General features: G+C 49.1%; 1 long non-coding RNA gene across 1 annotated transcript in view; it reads left to right on the top strand.

The window, feature by feature from the left end:
• The window catches only part of LOC138294128 (uncharacterized), a 137,543-nt gene extending 112,912 nt beyond the window's left edge, over positions 1-24,631 (top strand). The window contains exons 4-7 of the long non-coding RNA XR_011203209.1: positions 1,004-1,056; positions 7,358-7,410; positions 8,098-8,322; positions 24,326-24,631. This is a non-coding gene — a long non-coding RNA (uncharacterized lncRNA). The remainder of the gene's footprint in view (positions 1-1,003; positions 1,057-7,357; positions 7,411-8,097; positions 8,323-24,325) is intronic.
• Positions 24,632-25,937: the final 1,306 nt, after the last annotated feature.

The raw sequence follows: 25,937 nt of genomic DNA on the forward strand, positions 1-25,937 counted from the left end.
TGTTTTTTAGGGCTCAACCTCCTTCCCTTTGAATTCCCATCTTCTCGACCTCCTCTGGGTTCCTGGGCTTGATTGCATGCAATAGAAATTTCTACAGTGGTTTCTAAGGTTAGCGAGCTGTGTTGTTTTATGCACTTTTGCATCAGACTATATAAAGAGGACAGAAATTGCTCAGGATAGATCTTTTCTTTGGTAGAGGTTTCCGGTGTTAACCATCTATCTGTCATGTCCTTTACTAAATTGTATAAGGCTCTAGGAGTCTCAGTTGGTCCTTCTTTGAATTATCACAACCAGATCGGTAAGTCACATCACCTATCCCTAAAAGCTCTAATATACTTTTTTTGATATCAGTATAAGCGGTTGTCACTTTAGGTTTGCAGCCTGGTAGGCTGTCTGCAGGTTTCCAGTTACCAGGGGCCCCAGGTGATGTCCCCATCAATCCCCCTGGCCAAACTGCAGCTTGAGCTAAACACTCAAGAATTATTTTAAACAAAAACAGAAATAAAGATCCTCTCCTCCCACATACTTCTGTAGGCCTGCAGGGGGGGAGGGACTGTGTGTCCCCTTTGTTGGCCTAAAACATCTAGCAGTTTGCGGATTGTAGCGTCCTACGTTTGGTACACCTTGTCCATCTGTCCGCCTTGATTCTATATAGCCTTATGGAAGGACTCCCGGTCCTCAGTTGCCACTATCTGAACTTCTTCATAGCCTTTCCTAGCCACTGCTGACCTTGTGCTACCTTAGCCACAACAGCTTCCGTTTCCTCCAATCCCATATCTGACACAACTTTGGGGCGGGACAATCAGAAATAAGGCTTGGGAGGCCTGTCCAGCTTGCGTATGATGGCTTTTATTGCTAGTGATTAAAGCAACAAAAAAAGAAAAAGAATGTAGGGATGTGCCCAGGTTTCAAAACCACGTTTTATAATGGGTTAGTCCTTTGTTTTGTACCTCTTTATGGGTAGTGGCACAGAGTATGGGTCAACTCTTCCCTTTCCTTCTAGGTCCTGATTGATGGTCGCTACCAGCTGCCCTCAAAAAATGGGAGAGTATGCAAGTAAGTGGTTTCATAAAGGTTGTAATAATTAAGTAGCTATGTATTGAGTCATGCCTTCCTTAATCAGGTCCCCAGTCGTGATCATGTTTCATCACTCACAGGTGATCCCTTCTCCATCACCCGTGTCCTATGTGTATAGGCAGGTAACCCCCTAGGTCTTTTGGGGTACCTTGGAGGTAGTGTGCAAAGCTCTTAATCCACAGTGCTTCCCCCCTTTCTTCTTAGCACTGATTTTTAGAGATGCCAGATCCTCCCTTTCCTGACACACCCGGTACTCATGTATTGCCTTTCAGGTGCTTGCCACCGAAGTGAGAGGAAGACAGGAAAGAGAGAACAAATAAAAGTGCAAAAACACCCTTGCTATCTGCCCTGGATAAGAATTCTGCCCTGGAAAAAGGGCAGCTGTATTTTTCGCAGACATTTCCAGAATTCACTGAAAATCCAGGTACACAGATGCTCTCGCAGAGAGTAGTGCACCCTCCCTCATTCAGAAGTGCATTTACACACTCAAAAGTGGGGTACTCGCCCTGTTACCGTCGGTGCTTCCCACCCATGCACCAGAAAATGTGGTCTTATTCAAGGTCTAGGGGAAGGAATGGTGATACTATCAACATAATAGGGAAACATTTCCATTCTACAACTACAATGCAAACAACAGGTATGACCCAATATAGTGACAATAAGCATTCAAACAATGTGGAGAGAACTGGCATTATTTGAGGGAAAAATAATAATGTTGAATAGAAAGGGAAGTATGATACAAAGTTACTTGTATTATGTCATTTGATATTTTCACACACCTGGACCAACCTCAGGGGCAGAGACGGGGTGAGGGGGAGACTAGTGCACCAGGGTTCAACCAGGTGGGATCCCGCAGGAATAGTTGGAGTGGCACCCCTGTGCCCTCATCCTTACCTGCCTCGTAACCCAGCTTCTTTCCCCATTAGCAATACCTAAATTAAGACAAAGAAAAGTGCATTGGACTGCTGTCAGATCTAATAGAAGGCTGACTGCAGTTGCAATCATTTGAACTAGAGTACGATAAGAGGTATCTTGAGGGGACACTGCTGTTGTCCAAGGCAAGGCTGCTTAAGGATAAGGAAGGGAAGGAGGGCATTGCTCAAATAATGGCTAACCCACTGCAACAGGGAATAATAAGAGTGATAGAGTGACACTTCACCCCTGGTACAATAGCCTGTGGGATTAAGTGTGCGCAAAGAGGAGTGTGTACATTTATTGAATTAATTGATTTACCCCATAAAACAGTGAGCTTTTTCCATCAAAGTAAGACTTAGTATTGTCATTTGTAGGAATGTGGCTGTGTATACACTATCTCAAAGTGAGAGATAGTGTGCACATAGTCCAAGGGTTCCCCTTTGTGCTAGTGTGGTCGAGCAGTGTGGTCGAGCAGTAGGCTTATCAAAGGGTAGTGTTAAGCATTTGTTGTACACAAACAGGCAATAAATGAGAACACACACTCAAAGACTTTACTCCAGGCCAATTGGTTTTTATATAGGAAAATATTCTCCTCTTAATTTATTTTAAGAATCGCAAGATTCAGAATTCAAGTAAGTACATAAATTGTAAGGTACTTGGCATAGGTAAATATGGAACTTTGAATTAAAACAGTAATGCACACAGTTTTTGCAAAAATGGCAATAAGCTATTTTAAAAGTGGACACTGCAAAAATCGACAGTTCCTGGGGGTAAGTCTTGGTTAGTTTTTCAGGTAAGTAAAGCACTTACAAGTTCAGTCTCTGGGGCATAAGCAGCCCACCGTTGGGGGTTCACGTCAACCCCAAACACCCAGCACCAGCACCACAGGGCCGGTCAGGTGCAGAGGTCAAAGTGGGCCCAAATAACATAGGCGCCTATGGAGACCAGGGGTGCTCCGGTTCCATTCTGCTAGCAGGTAAGTACCTGCGTCCTCGGGGAGCAGACCAGGGCGGGTTTTGTAGAGCACTGGGGGGGGGTCACAAACAGGCACACAAAATACACCCTCAACGGCACAGGGGCGGACGGGTGCAGTGTGCAAAGTAGGTGTTGTGTTTTAGGTTGAAATCAAGGGAGAGACCTGGGGGTCATTCTGGCGATGCAGGCAGGGCACAGGGGGGCTTCTGGGGCCAGCCACCGACTGGACAATGATGAGGGCCGCCTGCTGGTCACTCCTGCACTGGTAGTTGGTTTCTCTTGGGCCTGGTGGCTGCGGGTGCAGTGCTTCTCCCAGGAGTCGGTTTCTTTGTTACCAGGCAGTCGTGGTTAGGGGGAGCCTCTGGATTCTGTCTGCAGGCGTTGCTGTGGGGGTGCAGGGAGGTCGACTCATGGTTGCCACATTGTTGTAGTTGTCTGGGGGTCCTCTCTGCAGTGTTGGTTCTTCTGGACACGAGCCGGTTGCGTAGGGTGCAGAGTGTTGGGGACTCTTCCGGATTGAGGCTGGAGTCCCTTTAAAGGTGGTTGTTTCTTTGTTGTTTGAACAGAGCCACTGTCCTCAGGAGTTTCTTGGTCCTTTGGGTTGCAGGGCAGTCCCCTGAGTTAGCAAAGGGCACTATTCCCGCTGGATGCGTCGCTGTGCAGGTTCTTTGAGTTTGGAGACAGGCCGGTAGGGCTGGGGCTAAGTCAGTTGTTGTCCCCGTCGTCTCTGAGGGGCTTTCAGGTCAGCAGTCCTTCTTGTTTCAGGTTGTCAGGAATCTTGTTTCCTGGGTTCAGGGTCGCCCCTAAATACTCAATTTAGGGGTGTGTTTAGGTCTGGGGCAGTAGCCAATGGCCACCCTCTTTGTGCCTCCTCCCTGTGAGGAGGGGGGCACATCCCTAATCCTATTGGGGGGGATCCTCCAAAACAAGATGGAGGATTTCCTAAGGCCGGGGTCACCTCAGCTTAGGACACCTTAGGAGCTGTCCTGACTGGAGGGTGACTCCTCCTTGTTTTTCTCTTTATCTCCTCTGGACTTGCTGGGGGCTGTGTCCGGAGGGGCGGGCATCTCCAGTAGCTGGAGTACCCTGGGGTGCTGTAACACCAGACTTGAGCCTTTGAGGCTTACCACCAGGTGTTACAGTTCCTGCAGAGGAAGGTGTGAAGCACTTCCACCCAGTACAGGCTTTGTTACTAACCACAGAGTGACAAAGGCCCTCACCCCATGTGGCCAGAAACCCGTCTGGATGTGGCAGGCTGGCAGAAACTGGTCAGCCTAGCACTAGCAGTTGGACTGGTATACAGGGGGCATCTCTAAGATTTGCATTTCTCAATAGATCCCACACTGGCATTAGTGTGGGTTTATTGTGCTGAGAAGTTTCATTTGTGCCTGACAGACTCCCAGACCATATACTCCTTATGGCTACCCTGCGCTCACAATGTCTAAGAAATGGCTTAGACACTGTAGGGGTATAGAGCTCATGCAACTATGCCCTCACCTGTGGTACAGTGCACCCTGCCTTAGGGCTGTAAGGCCAGCTAGAGTGGTGACTTACCTATGCCACTGGCAGTGGGTTGTGGGCATAGCAGTCTGAGGGGAGTGCCATGTCGACTTAGTCTTTTTCTCCCCACCAGCACACGCAAGCTGTGAGTATGTGCTGAGTGAGGGCTCCCCTAGGTGGCATAATACATGCTGCAGCCCTTAGAGACCTTCCCTGGCCACAGGGCCCTTGGTACCAGGGGTACCATTTACAAGGGACTTATCTGTGTGCCAGGGCTGTGCCAATTACAATGAACTAGAGACATACTCTGGAAGAGAACAGTGAACTATGACTGTGGCCAAATGTTTGATTTCTTGAGTTCTGACAATGGATCAACGTTGGTTTCTATAGTGATCAAGTTTCTTTTGCAAGGGTCTTGGGAAAACGCAAAGTTGTACTGTGCCTACCATTCTCCAGGAGAGGGTGCAGTAGATTGGAGGTCTGGTGTACTAAAATAGACATTGGAAAGATGTGTTCTTATAGTGAGCTTTTCTGGATTGATGCACTACGACTTGCTTCATTGTTTAGGAGAAGCACCCTTAACAGAGTGGCCAAACTGAATACTAACTTAAATACTGCTTGACATTTTTCCGCTGTCAGTATCTGAGTTGTTTTGATAGTCACATTGAGTTACCTTCATCGGTGCTGCAGGTCCCTCCTGGCTCAACAACACCAGCTGGACATGATCTCCAGTGGGGAGATTGGGACTGGGTCACCTGTGAAGTGTAATGTGCTGACTTTCTGGACGCACGGCTCACACTCCAAGGTGTCCCCAGCTGGAGCAACAGCGTGGACTAGGGGCACAGTCAAAACTTCACCAACTTCATTGCCTGCAGTTCTGGCTGAAGGACATTGCTCGAACTTCAGTTCTAGAGTACCTGGCCTCCGTTTTAGAGTACCTTTTGCTTCAAGTACTGGTGACCTCTGAGGCAAAATATAAGGTATAGGAAATTAATCATTTTGAAGGTCTCTTTTGAAATTCATTGAGGCAACGATGTCAGTCACCTCTTCAAGACCCACTAGGAATTGGCTATTGGTGGCAGTGTTTTTTCTTGGTGCACTGATCTTGGCATCTGTTGATTTCACACAGATCCCTCTTAATTCAAAATAGGAACATTGAATGACACTGAGACTTTCGAACTCTGAGACTTCTTTCCCAGATTTACAATACAACTAAACATCTCAGGGATGTGCAAACATGCTTTGAGGGGAAAAAGAATAATGTTGAATAGAAAGTGAAGAATGACATAAGGTTAGATGTATTATGCCATTTGATGATTGCGCATACTTGCCCAACAGTGCCTAGTGGATAATAGAATGCAGAGTATTATAACACATCACCTTTACCAAATATAGGTGTGAAAGACAAAGAACACGAACATTCATTGCCTGTCAAGTAAGAGTTGTCATTGATAACAATGCATTATAGAAAGAACAAGTGTGGGGATAATAATAGGAGGAGAGGGTTGTTGTTAGGTTAAGAGTAGATTAGTAAGTAGTGGGCCAACTGTGCATCCCAGATTCCCGGCAGAGGAGATAAATATTTGTTCCTAATTACACACAACATGTGTTTAATGACTATCTAGGGTTTAATGTCCTAGGTGCAACATTGCCTATACAAACTACCACAGATAGTGATACATTAGATATCTACCAAAAGCTGAGCAAGAGGTACTAAGGATGATGCAATACAGCAATAGTACTTATTTCTCAAGGTAGTAACAGCATGCATGCCAGACACAATATCTAGAGCAAAACATCGATGGATGCGAGACAGTGCCATGAGGATTAGGAACACCATGTCATCATTGATGATCAGAGGAGGGAATGTGGAAACTTGCTAAAGAACCCATTTTGTATTTACCCAGGCCTGTCTTCATTCTGTGATATTTGGTGATGAAAAGGCCTGCAAAATGTATGCAAAAGGTTGGATGACCTTTATTAAACTAATGTACCCTGACAGATAGCTTGTAATACAAGGTTTGCTTAAAAGAGACACCTCATGTGACATGCATTGCTTCATTCGCCCAGCAACAGACAGACATCTGGATGTCCTCGAAGGTCTGGACAGACAGGGGTTGTGGAGCAATTGTCTTTGTTGACGCTTTGGAAAGTGCCAACCATTTGAGTACTGTTAAGGTCACGCTTATGGTCATCTTATATCACACTACCATCACAAAATGTTGTTTTACTGTGATTGGTTAGATGCCTAATACATGTGTAACACCATGCATCTTCTGATCGACATCACACCATGTATTTGATGAAGAAATTACTTTTCTGTTGTTCTGATTGGATGATGTATTTTCACACCATGTATAAAAGACCAGAAGGAACTTCTCCAATTTGATAATTTGTTCAAGGACACTTGGCCCCATGATCACGTAAATATACTGCAATTTGAACTCAACTGTCCGTGTTTCTTTATTTGAAGGTCCTTCAACACAACTCTCCAGAGTTGTGGCAGGCATCTCCACATGGGCTGGTGGCATTCACCACTGCCCCGACCAGCTCTCATTGTCGTCTTCCTCCTCCTCCATGGCATCCTGGCTACTTCCTGTTTTCCTTCCATCATAGAACCTTCCTCTAGTCAGGTCTTTGCCTTCCTGGCACAGTACTCTGGACCCCCCTCAATCTCGCCATCTCCTTCATTGACCTGGCTCCCACTCTCAACGTCTGCGGTCTTCTGGGTTTCTGAGAGCCTCTCATGTGCGTCCTACTTACTTTTCTTGATGGTGAATCCTCCTTTCGGGGCCTGAGAGAGTTAATCTTGACTCAGTTTTAGCAACTCTTTTCTATGCCGTGTCAACCCATCCTCTTCTCCTAATGCGGCGTTTATTTTCTTTTTTAGATGCCACCAACGTTTGGCTGCGATCTCAGTGGTACACATCATCCCAATATCAGGTAAGTGGGTTGAGCTGGGTGGCGGGGATTCACATCTACATAAATAATCTCATTGCATGGCCTGTGTCCTGAGAGACCTGGCAGACAGGAAGGTAGAGAGGGATTTTAAACTACAGATAGATGACCAAGATCAGGATGGAGAACAAACTTGCTTTGGAGTTTTTGGCTTATAAAAGGTGCCTTAATCAGCTGAAATTGAGAGAAAAACAAGCAGATTCCAGCAGTAGTTGCAGCATTTCCACAGTGTCTGAAGGAAATAAGAAGGTCCAGATCCCCAAAGACCTGGAAACCAGTTATGTGGTGGGGGTTACATTGATAAATGGTTTTCAGCTTCTGAGGTGACCCTGAGAGTACATAAGATTCCAGAGGAGCACTGGTGGGGGGGGGGGTTGGGGAGGCTGTGGAAGCATATGTCTCCAGTGGGGAGCATACTGGCCCTAGAAGTAGAGGCCCAAGCCAGGTACGCCGCTATGAACACCTTCCTTTTAGCTATTTTTGGACTGACCCCTGAGAAGTATTGCCAGAAGTTTAGCGATAGCCACAAACCATACAATCAGTCATGGGTATAATTCCTGGACTATTCTCACAAGGCACTGAATGGTTAGGTGAGGGGCAGCAAAGTTAATGATTACAATGGGCTGTACAACTTGATTCTTAGGGACCACGTGCTCTTATCTTTTTTTACAGAGCTGCACCAGCACTTAGTGGACAGCAAGCTACCTGATCCTAGGAAAATTGCTGAGGAGGCAGACATCTGGATCGGCATGTGTGTCAAAAAAGCATCTGAAGGGGGACTCCTAAGAGAGAGGTCAGGGGTCCCACCAGACGGAAGAAGACGGATAAAAATGTAAAAGTATGGAGGTGTAAAAAGGGGCCAAAATAATTCCCACAGCCTTCTCCTCCGCCCCACAGGTAAGCAGACACCTGGGTTGGCGATTGTAGCACTTGGGGAAGAGGTGGTCTCAATTAGCTTTGGGGAGCAGACACAGGTGACCCTAGTGTCCCTGGGGGAGAAGAAGATGGTGGCAAAAGCCAATATGCCTGCCAATACATTTAAGTACAGGCAGTGGCTCACCATCAACGGGTGGAGGCTTCGAGAGACACAGGAGCCAGCATGACTTCTATAAGATATCAGCTGCTGTCCTCAGAGCAGGTCGATCCGAACACATTCCACCAAGTCATAGTTGCAGACAACCCTGAGAGTCTTCTACAGGTGGCTCTGGTACTCTGAGTGGAGAGGGGGGTCACAGGTTCTCTAAAAGTAGCTTTGAGCCCTTCCATGCCTGTAGATTGACTGTTGGGTAATGACCTGGAGCATACTATCTGGAAGGAAGTAGAGCTCAGATCACACTAGATGTTGGGATTAACTGAATGGGTCTGTATGACCACACACACTATGGCTGCCAAGGAAGGGAGTCGAGGGCACCTGGAGCTTGGAACAATAGCCCAGACAGCTTCCAAAATGAGAAAAGGCAAGTGGTGCAGGAAACCAGCTGCCAAAATTTCCACAGTCCAGGTTGATGGGGCAACTGAGGAGGAAGCCCCAGAGCCAACCAGTGAGGACATTGCCACCTTGGACCCTAAGACAGCCTTAGGCAACAGGTTCAACCTGGTCTTGGTGGACCATGCCACTTGCTACCTGGAGGCCATTCCTCTTAGATCAGTGACTGCACCTGCAGTGACCATGGCCCTGATGGGGATTTTTACCCAAGTGGGAATCCACTATGAGATAGTGACTGACAAAGGCACTTACTTCGTCAGCATACATTAAATCCATGTTAGATGAGTGTGGAGTAACTAAGTTCTCCACATCCTATCACCCCCAAATAAATCGTCTTGTGGAGAAATTCAACAAGACCATGAAAAGGCATGATAAAGAGCCAACTACCCCATGAGCCACAAGTGGGACGCCCTCCTGTTATGCCTTCTCTTTGACTACAGGGAGCTGACAAAGAAGGGGGCTGGGATTAGCCCAAGCTTCTCCAACGAGTAGCCCCTGAGCTTCTGGTAGCTCTCCAACTACCTGTAAGTAGCAAACTAAATTAAAAGCTTTTCCTTGGCTGAATTAATAAATGTATACCAACATCAGGAGTGTGTATTTGAGACATAAATGTGTTTATTTTTGGAACTCATAAGCTGATATTTGGAGAAAAATGGTTGAATTTCCAAAATATATTGAATTTTATAAATAATATGGAACTGGGGAGACTTTTTTAAATATCTTGGTACCGGAGGCTTTGCTACTATGGCTGTTATGCTTTACCTACGTAAAGGCATTCCATATTGGCAAAGCCTTTTTTTACAGCCAGCAACCATGCCTGATGCTCTGAGGTGATCACTGGTAGTCATTAATGTAAACTTGTCTGATGTGGCCGCTATTACAACACTGATAACTTTAGCAGCTCTAAATGAGCTTCATTGAACATAAGTACTTCTTATTAAAGGAAAGTTTGAAGACCCTAGTTTAGACCCTTTGAGCTCAGGGGTGGCCCCTTCACGAGAGCAGAGGAGCGTCGACCCACTAGAAAAATGCCCCAGAAATGCCCCAGAGCTGAAAAATAAAATGGAAATAAACTTTCTTTATTACCATTTTATTTTTCAGCACCCCGTCCTGAACCGAGTGTCAGAACGGGGCAGGGCCACTTCTGCTCCACTGCTGAGTGACAGCAGCAGGGAGCTGTGCACTTTAGTTTAAATTGCGCATGTCCTTTTGGCAGCATCTTGCGACAGCCAGCCTGACATGCGCACTTAAGACAGCTGGGTTAGAGAAAGCACAGACCTCCAGCGCTCTGGTGAGTGCTGAGAGAGGCCGCTCCCACCAATTCTGACGCTGGTTTCATTCTGGTTACTAGCATGAAACCAGCATCAGAATTTGGTTGCGATGTTTCCTAGTCCCCGCACCACGTTGGAACCATGTCGAGAGGAGGGCACCGTCAGTTAAGTGCCTTTTTTAAAAATGTTTTAATATTATTGTCTCCCCCGTTCCCAATCCACCCTGCTGTAAATACAAACCAGCTGCCACTCTTTGACCTCCTCAATGACCACCCTGTTAGGGGACCTCTTAGCCTTGTCAGAGAGAGGTGGGAGCAGGCTCCTGGGAAACCTGCTCAGGATGTGGTCAGCTGTATGCTGGCCCCCGACAACCAGATGCATTGCTTCTGGAAGAACGCACAAAGTAATCTTGAGGTCAGTCAAAAAGTTATGGAACTCTGGTATGACCAGAAGACCACTCTGGTAGAGTTTCAACCTGGCCAGAAAGTGTGGGTCATGGAGCCTGTGGAGCCCAGGGCTCTTCAAGACCGCTGGACAGGCCTATATTATGAGGTGTAGGAAACAAAAGGAGAGTCCAACTATTTTTTGGATATCAAGACCCCTTGAAACCCTTTAGTGTGCTCCATGTGTGCTGCCTCAAACCACATTTTGAGAGGTCCGAAGTCAGTATACTCCTGATGACATGTAGGAGTGGAAGAGGACATCAAGCCTCTCCCTGACCTCCTCTCTACCTAAGAGCATGATGGGTCATTAGAGGGTGCAACATTTCCCCTACTCTGACCTCAGAACAGCAGTGACTGTCGCCAGCTCCGGGGCAGTTTTCCTCTCTGTTCTCCCTCACCCCTGGACTCACACATCTATGCATCCATGACATTGACACTGGAGACAGTCCACCAGTTCAGAATAAGATTTCCAGGCTGTCAGACAAAGTGAGGGCCAGTATCAAGGAGGAGGACTCCAAGATGTTGTTGATAGGAGTGATTAAGCCCTCCAACAGTCCCTGGTCTAGCCCTGTGCTGCTGATACACAAGGCTGCCCCACTGGGCCCCCTCCAGTACTTAGGTTCTATGTGGACTACAGGAGACTCCATTCTTTTAAGAAGACTGATGCACATCCCATCCCCTGAGTTGATGAGGTCATCGACAGACTGGTTCCTGAGTACTTTGGACCTCACATTAGGGTACTGACAGAATGCTGTGTCTGAGGGGGTGAAAGAGAGGTCTGGATTCTCAACTTCAGAGTGCCACTTCCATTTTAGATTGATGCACTTTAGCTTAAAGACTGTCCTGCTACTTTTCAGAGGTTGATAAACAGGGTCCAAGGTGGGAAGAATGCCTCTCTACTACCTTCCTGGACGGCATAGCTGTCTACAGCTCCAACTGAGAGGAACCCCTGTACCACCTCCAGAAAGTGCTTCAGGCCCTGCAGCAGGCAGGCTTGAATATCATGGCCAGTAAGTGCCTGATAGGGCTGTGGCATATCTGGGCCACATGGCGGACAGGGCCAAGATGCAGCCCCTCCAACCTAAGATTTAAACTATCCTGGCCAGGCAACTCCCTACAACACAGACTGAGGTTAGGGCCTTCTTGGATCTCACAGGATTTTATTGAAAGTTTGTTAAGGAGTACGGCACCATTGCTGCCCCCTTAAAATAGCTTACTTCAAAGAAGCATCCCAAAAAGGTGATTTGGACAGAGGCCTGTCAGGAAGCCTTTGATACCCTCAAGGAGGCCATGTATGCAGCATCCGTACTCAAGGCTTTTGACTTCTAAAAGAAGTTCATAATGCAGACATATGCTTCACACCATGGCATAAGGACTGTCTAAGCACAGGTAAACGAGGAGGGCCTGGACCAACTACTTTGGGCTCAGCCCCACTTGCACTTGAATAGGTTTTGTCCTGCCTAACATGGGTAATTTCACTTGTAGTCTGCAAGATATTGTGCCTGGTAGAATTTAGGGCCCCAGTTTATGGTACTATGTGATACGATTAGGAAACCCTTACTCAAGCCTGCACGCAGATCTGCCCAGGTATCACATCGCTGGCTTGAAAGCTCTTGTTCACACACAAAGAGAGATTTGTGCAGGGTTTTGTCCTCTATACCCAGGAATCCTCAAGAAATTTCAAAGACACACACAACATATAAAGTTGCTCTGTCAGAAAGGAAATTTGACATTTGTATAGATTATAGGGATCGTTTAACTGTGGCTGCCTTTAAGAATTCTAATATGTTTTAGACAGCCCTTATAGTACAGCACAACTCGGTTTCCCTCCTGAAGTGTCATACCACTGGAGATCAGTGGGTGAACCATTTTTAGTATTTACTGTCCGATGCCAGGTATCGGTACTACCATTTCATTTAGTAGGTTATGTTTTACGGTTGATTCATTTGTTACCACTCTCAACCAGAGTTCCCCTAGTCAAGATGCAGTACCAATTGATGTTTTAGAATGTAGGGTTGACTTTTGTGCCCTATTACTTGCTAATGTATTTAACAACCTTGCCTCTCTCTTGGCCAAGTTCGTAATTGTCCCTGTTTATAAAAAAAAAAAAAAAAAAAAAAAGGAAGCCGGTCTGATCCCAAATGTTATAGGCTTATCAGCTTCATAGACTCAACTGTTAAAATCTTGAGATGGTTATTTTTAACAGAATTCGGGAACAGGGGAAATTGGTTTAGAAAGGTTAGGCACACTGGATGGTGTCTAAGTTTGCATGAATTTTTAGGCAAATACACCATAGCTAGGCACAGTCCTCTGTACCTGGCCTTTATGGACTTGTCTGATTTCATGACAGACTTTGATTTGTCTACTAATTTTTCTGCCTTATACCTTCGCTTGTGGTCCTAAACATCCTTTATTACATATCCTTTCAAGCAGTGGCAATAAACTAATCAGTGTGGCAAGTTTCCCGTATCTCGTACCTGTGTTTGAGTCCAGTAGTTTTTGAGCTAGAAATATTTCATTTCGCTGTGCAAAGTTTTCTCAGGCTGCATGTTAGATTTTTAAGATTTGTCAGGCAGTTGAGGGGTAAGCCTATCCTGTCTCTTATTGATTTATATGAAACAATGCACTTTAAATGAGAGTTATGGGTGTGTGATATGGGGCTATGAAGATTCTAGGGCACTCCAAACAGAGAAGAATAGATTCTGCAGGCACCTTCTTTCTCTTTCGCCTTCTTTCCCACACTTCTTTTCTCAAGAGGAGCTCTCCCTACCTTACTTTGAGGATAATATTAAGATGGGCGCTGCTGCTTTGGTATGGAATAGTTTCCAGACTACTATGAATCATGCTATAATCAATGATTGTTTTAGTTGTGAGCATAGTATGAGCATCCCATGGATAAAATATGTTAACTCAAAATGTAACTAAATTAAGTTGATCTTCCTTATTTGATTATACAGCATTGATATGTTAGGAGGACAAATTGTTTGTTTCTGGAATGGTGTTAGACTCAGAGGGGGGGTGTGAAATTGTGAAAGTCTCTCAATAAAAAAATCTCATAATTTAAAAACAAATATTGTCATGGAACCCTATCTGTCCTTTGTACGTAACACTTGAGAGCGGGCCTTGTTAATGAGGTTTCAAACAGGATACCATTTAATATTTATTGAGCTTTCCTTTGGGGCATTTTGGTACATTAGTTGGATTGAAGTGAGCTTGTGAGGGCTTCTCTGCACAATCTCTCCTGCACTTCACACTTTTTTGCAGATTTTACAGTGTTAAGAATGACATTTTTATTGCCACTCAAAGATGCATAAATGTAAACAATGCATAGCTGCCCTGCGTTTTTCTTTTTTTTCTAGAAAATTTGCCAAATGAGGATGTGTGTTTTAGAATGTTTTTTTTCCCTTAAATCATCTGAAATGATTGCATTTATAGGTATCTGTATATTGTATAATATTTTTACATATGCTTGCTTCTGTGACTGCCTCAGACCTTCAAATAAAGATAAATTAATCCTTACCTCAAAGTATAATGTTTACAGATCATTTTATGTGGGTTTCGTCTGTTAGCAACCACCCTTTATGTTTGTAGATCATTGGTGTATTGTAGGGTCCTCAGGAAGTATGCACTGTAGCTAACCCTTATTGATGAAAGTAATTTTGTCTGCTGGACTGCCCGTTTTCACATTATAGCTTTGAATCGGAAAGTAGCTATACCTTTTAATTATGGGCTCGGCCCCTTGCGATTCATTTTTGAGTAGGTTTACCAAGAAAAGACTTAGGTGGTCATTCCAACCCTGGCGGTCGGTGTTAAAGATGCGGCTAAACCGCCAACAGGCAGGCGGTAAAAAAAATTGAATTCCGACCCTGGTGGACACCGCCAACAGAGACCGCCACATCAACACACCGGCTGCCACGGCGGGACAAACAAACAGCGCAGCGGTCACCGCCAACAGACAGGCGGGAGACAATGTACCGCCCACCCTATCACAACACACCAATCCGCCACCTTTTCTGGGGCGGTAGCCCCGCCGATAAAAACACAGCGGAAACAGCCATTTCAAATGGGAAACGCTCACCTCCATACACCCCACAAGGAATCAGGACAGCATGGAACCCGAACTCCACATCCTCCCAGCGATTGTCTTCCTGCTCCTCTACCAGGAGCACGAACGCCGGCGCAGAAGACAACGGTGAGTACTGCACCTACGACACAGGGGAGGGTGGAGGAGAAAATATTACGGGCACACACATACGCGACACATCCACCCCCACCCTCACCCACTACAACACACACATCAATGCATAGAAATACATCACTGTTCCCCCCCCCCCAAACCCCACGGAAGAAAGCAAAGACAAAAGGAAATGATTCTAAACATTGGAATATATTGTAATACTGGTTGAATTATATATATATATTTCTACACATCAAAAACACTTATAAACATATATGTACAAGTCCGAGCATTGTAGCAGGCATTGTCCGTGGACCACTGGGCCCAAATCACATGGGCAAAGCCCACACAGGATACCTGACTCCAACGGAGAGAACACTGCAGGGGCATCAGATAGGAAAACTACAGGCACCTCAGGGGGAAGGGAAGGGGGGGCACCTCAGCCAGATGAGTGCACGACGCCAGATCCACGAGGGGCCTCCATGGCCACTGTTCAATCCTGGGGAGTGCAAAGCCACAGTCTCTCAAGTCTCTACAGTGGGTGGGCTGCCTACTGCCATATCCTGGGGAGTGCAAAGCCACAGTCTAACAAGTCTCTACAGTGGGTGGGTTGCCCACTGTAACATCCTGGGGAGTGCAAAGCCACAGTCTCTCAAGTCTCTACAGTGGGTGGGCTGCCCACTGCCATATCCTGGGGAGTGCAAAGCCACAGTCTCACAAGTCTCTACAGTGGGTGGGTTGCCCACTGTAATATCCTGGGGAGTGCAAAGCCACAGTCTCTCAAGTGGATGACAGTCTCCACTGGTTCTGGAGGGGGACTGGTGCCCAGAGTGCTTCGTGCAGCCCTTCCCGACACAGATGCGGGCCTGCCCCAGCCGCGAATGGGCCAGCGGTGCTTGAGACGGCGGTGCCCAGTTCAGCGGTGCTTGAGTGAAAGGGCCCAGTACAGCGGTGCTTGAGACGGCGGTGCCCAGTTCAGCGGTGCTTGAGTGAAAGGGCCCAGTTCAGCGGTGCTTGAGACGGCGGTGCCCAGTTCAGCGGTGCTTGAGACGGCGGTGCCCAGTTCAGCGGTGCTTGAGACGGCGGTGCCCAGTTCAGCAGTGCTTGAGTGAAAGGGCCCAGTTCAGCGGTGCTTGAGACGGCGGTGCCCAGTTCAGCGGTGCTTGAGACGGCGGTGCCCAGTTCAGCGGTGCTTGAGACGGCGGTGCCCAGTTCAGCGGTGCTTGAGTGAAAGGGCCCAGTTCAGCGGTGCTTGAGACGGCAGTGCCCAGTTCAGCGGTGCTTGAGACGGCGGTGCCCAGTTCAGCAGTGCTTGAGACGGCGGTGCCCAGTTCAGCGGTGCTTGAGTGAAAGGGCCCAGTTCAGCGGTGCTTGAGACGGCGGTGCCCAGTTCAGCGGTGCTTGAGTGAAAGGGCCCAGTTCAGCGGTGCTTGAGACGGCGGTGCCCAGTTCAGCGGTGCGTGAGTGAAAGGGCCCAGTTCAGCGGTGCTTGAGACGGCGGTACCCAGTTCAGCGGTGCTTGAGACGGCGGTGCCCAGTTCAGCGGTGCTTGAGACGGCGGTGCCCAGTTCAGTGGTACTTGAGACGGCGGTGCCCAGTTCAGCGGTGCTTGAGACGGCGGTGCCCAGTTCAGCGGTGCTTGAGACGGCGGTGCCCAGTTCAGCGGTGCTTGAGTGAAAGGGCCCAGTTCAGCGGTGCTTGAGACGGCAGTGCCCAGTTCAGCGGTGCTTGAGTGAAAGGGCCCAGTTCAGCTGTGCTTGAGACGGCGGTGCTCAGTTCAGCGGTGCTTGAGACGGCGGTGCCCAGTTCAGCGGTGCTTGAGACGGCGGTGCCCAGTTCAGCAGTGCTTGAGACGGCGGTGCCCAGTTCAGTGGTACTTGAGACGGCGGTGCCCAGTTCAGCGGTGCTTGAGACGGCGGTGCCCAGTTCAGTGGTACTTGAGACGGCGGTGCCCAGTTCAGCGGTGCTTGAGACGGCGGTGCCCAGTTCAGCGGTGCTTGAGACGGCGGTGCCCAGTTCAGCGGTGCTTGAGTGAAAGGGCCCAGTTCAGCGGTGCTTGAGACGGCAGTGCCCAGTTCAGCGGTTCTTGAGTGAAAGGGCCCAGTTCAGCTGTGCTTGAGACGGCGGTGCTCAGTTCAGCGGTGCTTGAGACGGCGGTGCCCAGTTCAGCGGTGCTTGAGACGGCGGTGCCCAGTTCAGCAGTGCTTGAGACGGCGGTGCCCAGTTCAGCGGTGCTTGAGTGAAAGGGCCCAGTTCAGCAGTGCTTGAGACGGCGGTGCCCAGTTCAGCGGTGCTTGAGTGAAAGGGCCCAGTTCAGCAGTGCTTGAGACGGCAGTGCCCAGTTCAGCGGTGCTTGAGACGGCGGTGCCCAGTTCAGCGGTGCTTGAGTGAAAGGGCCTAGTACAGTGGTGCTTGAGACGGCGGTGCCCAGTTCAGCGGTGCTTGAGATGGCAGTGCCCAGTTCAGAGGTGCTTGAGTGAAAGGGCCCAGTTCAGCGGTGCTTGAGACGGCGGTGCCCAGTTCAGCGGTGCTTGAGTGAAAGGGCCCAGTTCAACGGATCCGGCCATGGCGTGCAGGTCATTTGCCACCTGTCCTGTGGCTGGCGGGGCCTTCCTGCCCATCTGTCGGGTGGCTGGCGGGGCCTTCCTGGTCTGCAGTACCGGGCCTGTTGGTGTCCTCCTGCCCACCTGGGATGGGGTGGGCGGGGCCCTCCTGGCCAGCTCGGCTGATGGCGGTCTCCTCGGGCGTGCTGCCCTTCCCAGCTTTCCCTGTTCGCCTGTGGCCCTTCCCCACCTTGGGCGGTGTGCCACCTGTCTCCACACTTCATGCCGGAGCCATGGTAGGGATTTTAGTACCTGGCGTTTTCACCCTCTCGCGCCAGGCGCTGACTATCTTTGGGTGTTTCTCCGGGGGTGGGCTGCCCGTGCCTTGGCTCCGTACTGAACTGGCTGCCCTTGAGGGTGGGGGACTCCACAGTCCATGGCAGACTGTCATCCCAGGGCCCGGTTTTGTGGTGGCTGAGGTGCTGACTGGAGTCCTATGAGATGGACGGGGTGGGGGAGTTGTAGGAAAGAGGTCAAGTTTGGACAGGAATAGCAATTTAGGACCAGTGGGACGGGTAGGTGTAGTGGGTATGGGAGTGGAGGAAGAGGTTGTGGTTGTAGGAGTTTTAAGTCTGGTGTCTTTGGGTGCAGGTGCTTGGGCTGGAGGCTGTCGTGAGGTGGATGGCTGTTGGGTGGGTGGCTGCCTGCGTTTGTGTATCTTGGAAGAGGGCGAGACAGACACACTGGGAGAGGACACAGGGGACGTGCAAATGGTAGTGGGGGTGGTGACTGCACGTGTGCGGGGGGTTCTGGTGGGTGTGCTGGTAATGGACGTAGTGGCTGAAGATGTTGTGCATGCAAGTGTGAGTGGAGACGTGACAGGGAGGGAGGAGGGAGACGAGGAGGAGGGGGACACAGTGGAGGCAGTGGGTGTTGGTATGTCTGTATGTGGATGTTGCTTGTGTGAATGCTTGTGTGATGTGTGGTGCTTATGTCTGGATGAGCTTCCCTTGGGTGTTGAGGTGTGTGCAGGCTGGTCTGATGGTGTGTCTGGGATAGGCAGAGGTACAGGTGATAGGGTCTGGGTGGAGGAAGTTGGAGGGGGGAGGCTAGAGACAGGGACAGTGGCTGCCATCAGTGCTGAGGCCAGAGTCTGGAACGATCGCTGATGGGCAGCCTGACCAGAATGAATGCCCTCCAGGTATGCATTACTCTGGCGCACCTCCCTTTCTACACCCTGGATGGCATTCAAAAGGGTAGACTGCCCAACAATGAGCGTCCCCAGGAGGTCAATGACCTCCTCACTGAGGGCAGCAGGGGTGACAGGGGCAGGGCCTGAGGTGCCTGGGGCGAAGGAGATGCCCACCTTCCTGGGTGAGCGGGCACGGGCCAAACGCTGAGGGGCTGCTGGGAGGGCGGTGCTGGTGCGCTGGGTGGCGGCTGTACCTGTTGTTGCGGGGGGCACGGATGTTGCCGCCACCACAAGGGAGCTCCCTTCAGAGGACGAGTCCGTGTCACTAATGTCTGCACGAGTCCCCGCTGTGGAGCTCCCCTCGCCCTCCGTCCCACTGGTGTATTCGGTATCCGTTGCATGGCCCTCCAGGGCCATGTGGGATGCAGCTCCCTCGTGCTCCGATGCCACTTCTCCTCCGCCTGATGATGCTAATGCACACATGAACAGGAAGACCACAAAAAGGGGGGGGGGAGGAAATAAAGACATGTTGAGTGCATGCATTGGCGACACAGTTGGCGGAGAGGACAGACACAGAAGCCCCCTGCACTACTCCGCGCACTTGTGGTCCACTACTCAATCCGTGGGACATTGCCTACAAGCCTATGGACGACAACTGCACACATAGATGACACAGGGCCATGGATAACTGTACTTGGCACCCTACAGAGGTGGAGGGCGGGGGCACAGGGCCATGCCTTACGGAGGGGACTAGCCTACAGAAATCGCCCTGGCCTAGGGATACCCACAGCCCTCCTCCCCCACCCAGACACCTCCACTGCGCGCAAAGTCAGCAGAATGAGGTTGTACTCACCCCCTTGTGTCTGCTGTGATGTCCTCACGCTCCCATCCAAATCGGGGTAGGCCACCGCCAGGATCCGGGACATCAGGGGGGCCAAAGTCCGACTGGCACCCCTCCCACGTTGGGAGGCCATCCCCAGCTGAGCCTCCGCCGTCTTCCTGCTCCAGCGTCGGATGTCCTCCCATCTCTTCCGGCAGTGGGTGCCCCGTCTCTGGTGGACCCCCAGGGCCCGGACGTCCTTGGCGATGGCACGCCAAATGTCGATCTTCTGGTGGGCGCTGACCTATGTGAAATGTACAGGGGGAGAAAAAGAGTCATCAACTTCTGCACCCTCAATGTGAGTGGCCCCCCATCCCTACCCTTGCCATGTGGCACATCCTGTCATCCGTCGTTTGATGCATGCCTCATTCGCTCCCCTCCCCACCATCTTTCATCCACCCGACTCAACACAGGCATTGCCCCCAAAGCATGGTCCCAGTGTACTTACCTGTTGGTCTGGAGGACCGTAGAGTAGCGCATACTGGGGGAGGACCCCATCCACGAGTTTCTCCAATTCCTGAGCAGTGAAGGCAGGGGCCCTTTCCCCAGTCGCATGAGCCATTGTCTCTTCCAGACCGAGGTCACAGCAGCACTTGCAGTGTAGGTCCTCTCCTGTCGAAGATCAGGTATCGAGTGATTAAGCAGATAGAAAATGGCGGTCACGCCCGCGGCGGTGCGTACCGCGACGGTGCGTACCGCGACCGCTGGCGCACATCGTCATTGGCTCCTGAGACCCATAGGGTTCAATGTTAACCAATGCTGTTTTGCGCCGCGGTCTTCGACCGCCTACCGCCACGGTGTGCCACGCCAGCGCATTGACCTCACATCCCATTGTCACACTTCACAGGTCAGGCAGCCGCCATTTCAAGGGCCCACATGGCTTACTTTTAACTGTGTCACACATACCTAGGCCTTGCATCAACACTCATACAAACCATTCAATGCATTGGGAATCGTGTTTTGTGCAAACTGTGGTTACGTACCTGTGGGCTGATTGACTCTGTGCTCGCTGTTGTCCTTCATAGGCACCGCCCGCTGGGACATGCGAGGAGATGGAGGAATCTTCCTGTGTACAGACCGCTGGTAGACCTGTCGACAATGGAGGAAAGACATGTCATACTGACATACAGGCTTGACCGAGCCACTATTCAGGAACTGTGTGCCCAGCTGGAGCCAGACCTGATGTCACCCATCCGCCAACCCACAGGGATCCCCCCTCTAGTGCAGCTGCTGTCAGTACTCCATTTCTTTGCAAGTGGGTCATTTCAAACAACAGTGGCCATATCATCAGGGATGTCACAGCCTATGTTTTCCAAGGTGTTGTCCAGAGTGTTGTCTGCCCTTCTGAAATACATGCGGAGCTACATTGTTTTCCCTGAGGTGGAGGATTTGCCTACAGTGAAAGGTGATTTCTATGCCCTTGGACATATCCCCACCATCATCGGTGCCATTGATGGGACCCATGTGGCTTTAGTACCCCCCAGCAGGAGTGAACAAGTGTACAGAAACAGAAAGAGTTATCATTCGATGAATGTACAGATGGTGTGTTTGGCAGACCAGTACATCTCCCATGTTAATGCCAAGTTCCCTGGCTCTGTGCATGATGCCTAAATCATGCGGAATAACAGCATCCCTTACGTGATGGGTCAACTCCAGAGGCACCGTGTGTGGCTAATTGGTGACTCTGGTTACCCCAACCTGTCATGGCTACTGACCCCAGTGAGGAATCCCCGGACAAGGGCAGAGGAACGGTACAATGAGGCCCATGGGAGAACTAGGAGGGTGATCGAGCGGACCTTCGGCCTTCTGAAGGCCAGGTTCCCGTGCCTCCATATGACAGGTGGATCCCTATTGTATTCACCAAAGAAGGTGTGCCAGATCATCGTGGCCTGCTGTATGCTTCACAACCTGGCTTTGCGACGCCAGGTGCCTTTTCTGCAGGAGGATGGTCCAGATGGTGGTGTTGTAGCAGCTGTGGAGCCTGTGGAGAGTGAAGAAGAGGAAGCCGAAGAGGACGACATAGACAACAGGAACACAGTAATACAGCAGTATTTTCAATGACCCACAGGTAAGAGTCCAACCCGTCATATTATATATACTTAACCCCTACTACCTCTCTACTGTCTGACCTTTTCCCCCTGTGTATGGTAACTGAGTTGTGACTTTCCCTTCCAATTTCAGAGATGTGGGCCATACTGCGTGACATCTGCTTTGTTTCCCCATGGACTACAGCTGTGTGACAGTGGTATGTTGGCATCACAATGTAAAAATGCATTTTGGGACGGTAATGTCTAATACATTAGTACAAAATCACAGCCAGACTCCTGATTGTTTGGTCGTATAACTGTTTATTTCAGTGATCTATATTGGTGGGTGGTTGCAAGTCAGTGAGGGGTGATGGTGGAGGATTGTCCATGGCAGAGTCCAGACTATAAGTATCACAGGTGCAATGTCCAAATGCCTGTGGAAAGTGGAGCATGAGCAGTATAAGAATGGACAGGGTGTCAATGTGGGACAGTGGGATGACAATTAGGGAGGTATCCTTTCCTGGCGGGGGTCTTGGCATCTTACTCTGTCTTCTTCCTGGATCTCAGGGCCCGCTTGCCGGGTGGTTCTCCTTCTGCAAGGGGTGGGGTGCTGGTGGCCTGTTGGTCCTGTGGCGGGGCCTCCTGTCCACTAGCGTCGGCAGAGGTGGTAGGCAGTTCTTGGTCCATGCTAGTGTCAGGGGCCCTTTGTCCTGCCACAGTGTCCCGCAATGTGGTGACTACCTGATTCAGAGCCCCTACAATGGTGGCCAGGGCGGAACTGATGTTTCGTAGTTCTTCCCTGAACCCCAAATACTGTTCCTCCTGCAGAAGCTGGATCTCCTGAAACCTGGCCAGGACCGTCGCCATCGTCTCCTGGGAGTGGTGGTAGGCTCCCATGATGTTGGAGAGGGCCTTGTGGAGAGTGGGTTCCCTGGGCCTGTCCCCCCCCTGTCACACAGCAGCCCTCCCAGTTCCCCTGTTTCCCTGTGCCGCTGTCCCCTTGACCGTGTGCCCACTACCACTGCCCCCAGGTCCCTGTTGTTGTTGGGGTGGTGGGTTAACCTGGGTGCCCTGTAGTGGTGGACACACCGCTGATTGACGTGTCCTGGAGACTGAGGGATAGGCCCGCTGGGTGGGTGCTGTGCTGGTGTTCCCAGAGGGGGGAATGTCTGCTATGGGCTGTGGCTGTCTGAGGGGAACCGACTGTCCCGAGGTCCCCGATGGGCCGGGCTGGTCATCTAGATCCAGGTCGACAGAGGTGCTGTCCTCACTGTGGGCCTCTTCTGGGGGTGGAGTGGACATTTGTGGACCCTCCTGCACGGTGACTTGGCGTTCGGGTCCTGCAGGGGTATAAAAGTATGGTTATTGGATTTGTGTGTGCCATAGCGTGTAATGGGTGGGTGCCCTTGTACCCCAGTGCTGGCATTCCCGTGTGGGGGCTTTTGTGACAGTGATTTGGTGGGGGATGGGTATGTGCAGTGGGCATGCTTTGGTGATGGGTGTCCATGCTTTGTGGTCGGATGCAGGGCTTGGTGTTGGGATGGGTGGGCTGTGATGGTGAGACATTTGCAAGGTGCAGGATGTGATGGGGGTGAGGGTGAGGGTGGGGGTATGAGTTGGCATGCTGGTGGGGTGGGGGGGATGAAGTAGTGAAGATGAGACTTACCAGAGTCCATTCCTCCAGATACTCCTGCGAGGCCCTCAGGATGCAGGATCGCCAAGACTTGCTCCTCCCATGTTGTAAATTCTGGGGGAGGAGGTGGTGGTCCACCGCCAGTCCGCTGCACCGCGATGTTGTGCCTGGATACCATTGAACGCACCTTCCCCCGTAGGTGATTCCACTGCTTCCTGATGTCTTCCCTATTTCTTGGGTGCTGTCCCACAGCGTTGACCCTATCGACTATTCTGCTCCATAGCTTCATCTTCCTGGCAATGGTGGTGTGCTGCACCTGTGTCCCGAAGAGCTGTGGCTCTACCGGTTCAATTTCCTCCACCATGACCCTGAGTTCATCCTCGGAGAACCTGGGGTGTCTTTTGCGGTGCCATGGGGTGGTGTGGGTGATGTGTGGGGTGGATTGTGTGGTGATGTGTATTGGTGTGTTGTGTGAAGTGCGTGGAAATATTGCTGGGTGAAAGTAAAATGCGTGTCTGGGTGCTCAGTTCTCTTTTTCTCAGTGCGTGGTCCTGATTCTGTAGAAGTGGGGGTTTGTGAGTGATGTGGGTGTGTGTTTTATATTGTGTTGGGTGTGTGGGAGTGGTGTGTGTATGTGTATCAGGTGTGTGTATTTTGAATTGTCCAATGTGGATGTGTTTTGTAAGAGTGTGTGTATTTTGAGCGCGGCGGTGTGTACCGCCAATGGAATACCGCGGTTGAAAGACCGCCGCGTGGATTCGTGTGTCGTGATAGTGTGGGCGTATTTCTGTTGGCGTGACGGTGGAGGTTTGGTCATTGCCAGTTTCTCACTGCCCTTTGGTGTGGCGGACTTTTGTGGATGTCTGTATTTTGGCGGTTTGCCTGTTGTGGGTCAGAATGACCGTGGCGGTTTACCCCGGCCGCGGCGGTATGTTGGCGGTCTTCTGACAGCGGTAAGTGGCTTTTACCGCCAGGGTTGGAATGACCCCCTTACTCTTACACGAGTTGTCTGTGGTGACCAGAAAATACACTGTTATTGAGGGATAACTACATAAATAGATTGTTTTGGCATTTACCATCACAATATGATTATATTTTTGTATTGATAAGCTGAAATAAATGTGATAGCATAAAAACTAGTCTCATATTATCTTCTATAAATACTATTAGTTCATATAACAAATACATCTCCATTTTCGTTTAACTTGCCAACTTATTCTTTATGATATGTTTCTTCTCTTACAACAGAGGCGGTAGAAGTATTGGAAAAGATGCGAAAAGTACTGCTTGGAAAGGCTGAGGGTCCAGTAAAGAAAAATCAGTATCTTTTAACAGAATCCGGGAAAGAACAAGTGTTAAAAGTAAACATGGAATAGCCTCTTAGCTTGCCACATTTCATATTGCTTTTTATTTCCAAAATAGTGACAATAGTGTCAGAGTTATTTTTGCAATTCGTAACCAGTAAAGCTTTTTTGTGTAAGTTTCTTTCAAATAGACACCCTCTTTTTACAACATTTACAAATCCTTTCTTAAATAAAATTGCCACTCAACATGGCCGTTTGAACCAGTGTTTTTAATTTTACATTTATTTTATAGCTAAAAACTGATTCTGGTGAAATAGAGGTAAAAAAGAAAGAGCCGGAAAATATATAAAACGTATTCATGGAGAAGAAAAGCAACTCTTTATAATGGGTAATGGGGATGGATGCAAATGTCATATCGAGAAAGGAAGGTCACTGTTTTGGGGAGCCACAGACAGTAAAATGCAGAGTTTGTGCCGTGCAATTGTGATGACACCAGATGGTCAAAATCAGATTTTGAATCAGAACATGAAAAGCTTTCATACATTAAAAACATATGGAAGAAGAAAGTTTACTTAGGTCACAAGTGTATGGGCATTGTGATTCATTAGTTTCATGCATTTGTTTTTTTTAAAAATACATTTGAGATTGAAATGTAAGTACCACATAATACTATAAATGAACAAATTCACATATAAAATTAGAGGGTTATATTTTTCAAACCTATTTTTAATGCTTCTTCGTATTGTTTCCCTTTCCATACTATACCTCCTGTTGGATATATGTTGAATGTTAACTAATTGCTTCAGGTCTGGCAGTCCTTTTGGTTGCTCAAAAAATACTCAGGCCCATTTTATGAGTACCTTAACAATTCCAGTGATTCTATTAAGAGAGTTACTGATCCCACCAAAATGTTAATTTTTGTGGGAATGCCATAGTTCTTCAGTGTTTCACTAGGAGATTACAGATGCTGTAATCAGGGAACTTCCCAGTTGAAATGTCAGTGACATACAGTAGTTCTTTTTCAAGAATGTATTTTTTTATTAAACTCTGAGTACATCCATAACATTGTACCATGAACTACCTTGCACATATAGGCCAGTCCCCTCCCCCCCTCACGACAAGCCATCACAGATGTAGTTCCCCCATTAGATACGCTGGATTTAAAGAACATTTGCATCAGAAATAAAGACATTGCGTTCCCTTTGGTACTTTAAATGTTTTTCCTTATAACATAACTTGCACAGTGGTTAGCTCTTGCCTGGGTTCTTCCACGCCCTCTATTTGTGTGAGTATCTCCTGCCATGTTTGTATATCTTCCTCAAGGTGATCGTCCTGTCTGACCTGTCTTAGCCATATTTCTTCTGCTTCTGTTTACACTGGGCCCCTGGCTGTTCATCCAAATGATCGCCACCCGGCGCTTGGCTAACAATAAGGCTAGCTGCATGAATTTCCATTCCATTTTTTTGCCTTTCTTTTTTTTAATATCACCCAGTAGACACTTGACAGGGGTCAGTTCGAGTTCAACCCCCCCTACACATCTTAAAGTTCAGACCACA

Source organism: Pleurodeles waltl, chromosome 4_2 (assembly GCF_031143425.1).
Source record: "Pleurodeles waltl isolate 20211129_DDA chromosome 4_2, aPleWal1.hap1.20221129, whole genome shotgun sequence".
Lineage (NCBI taxonomy): Eukaryota > Metazoa > Chordata > Amphibia > Caudata > Salamandridae > Pleurodeles > Pleurodeles waltl.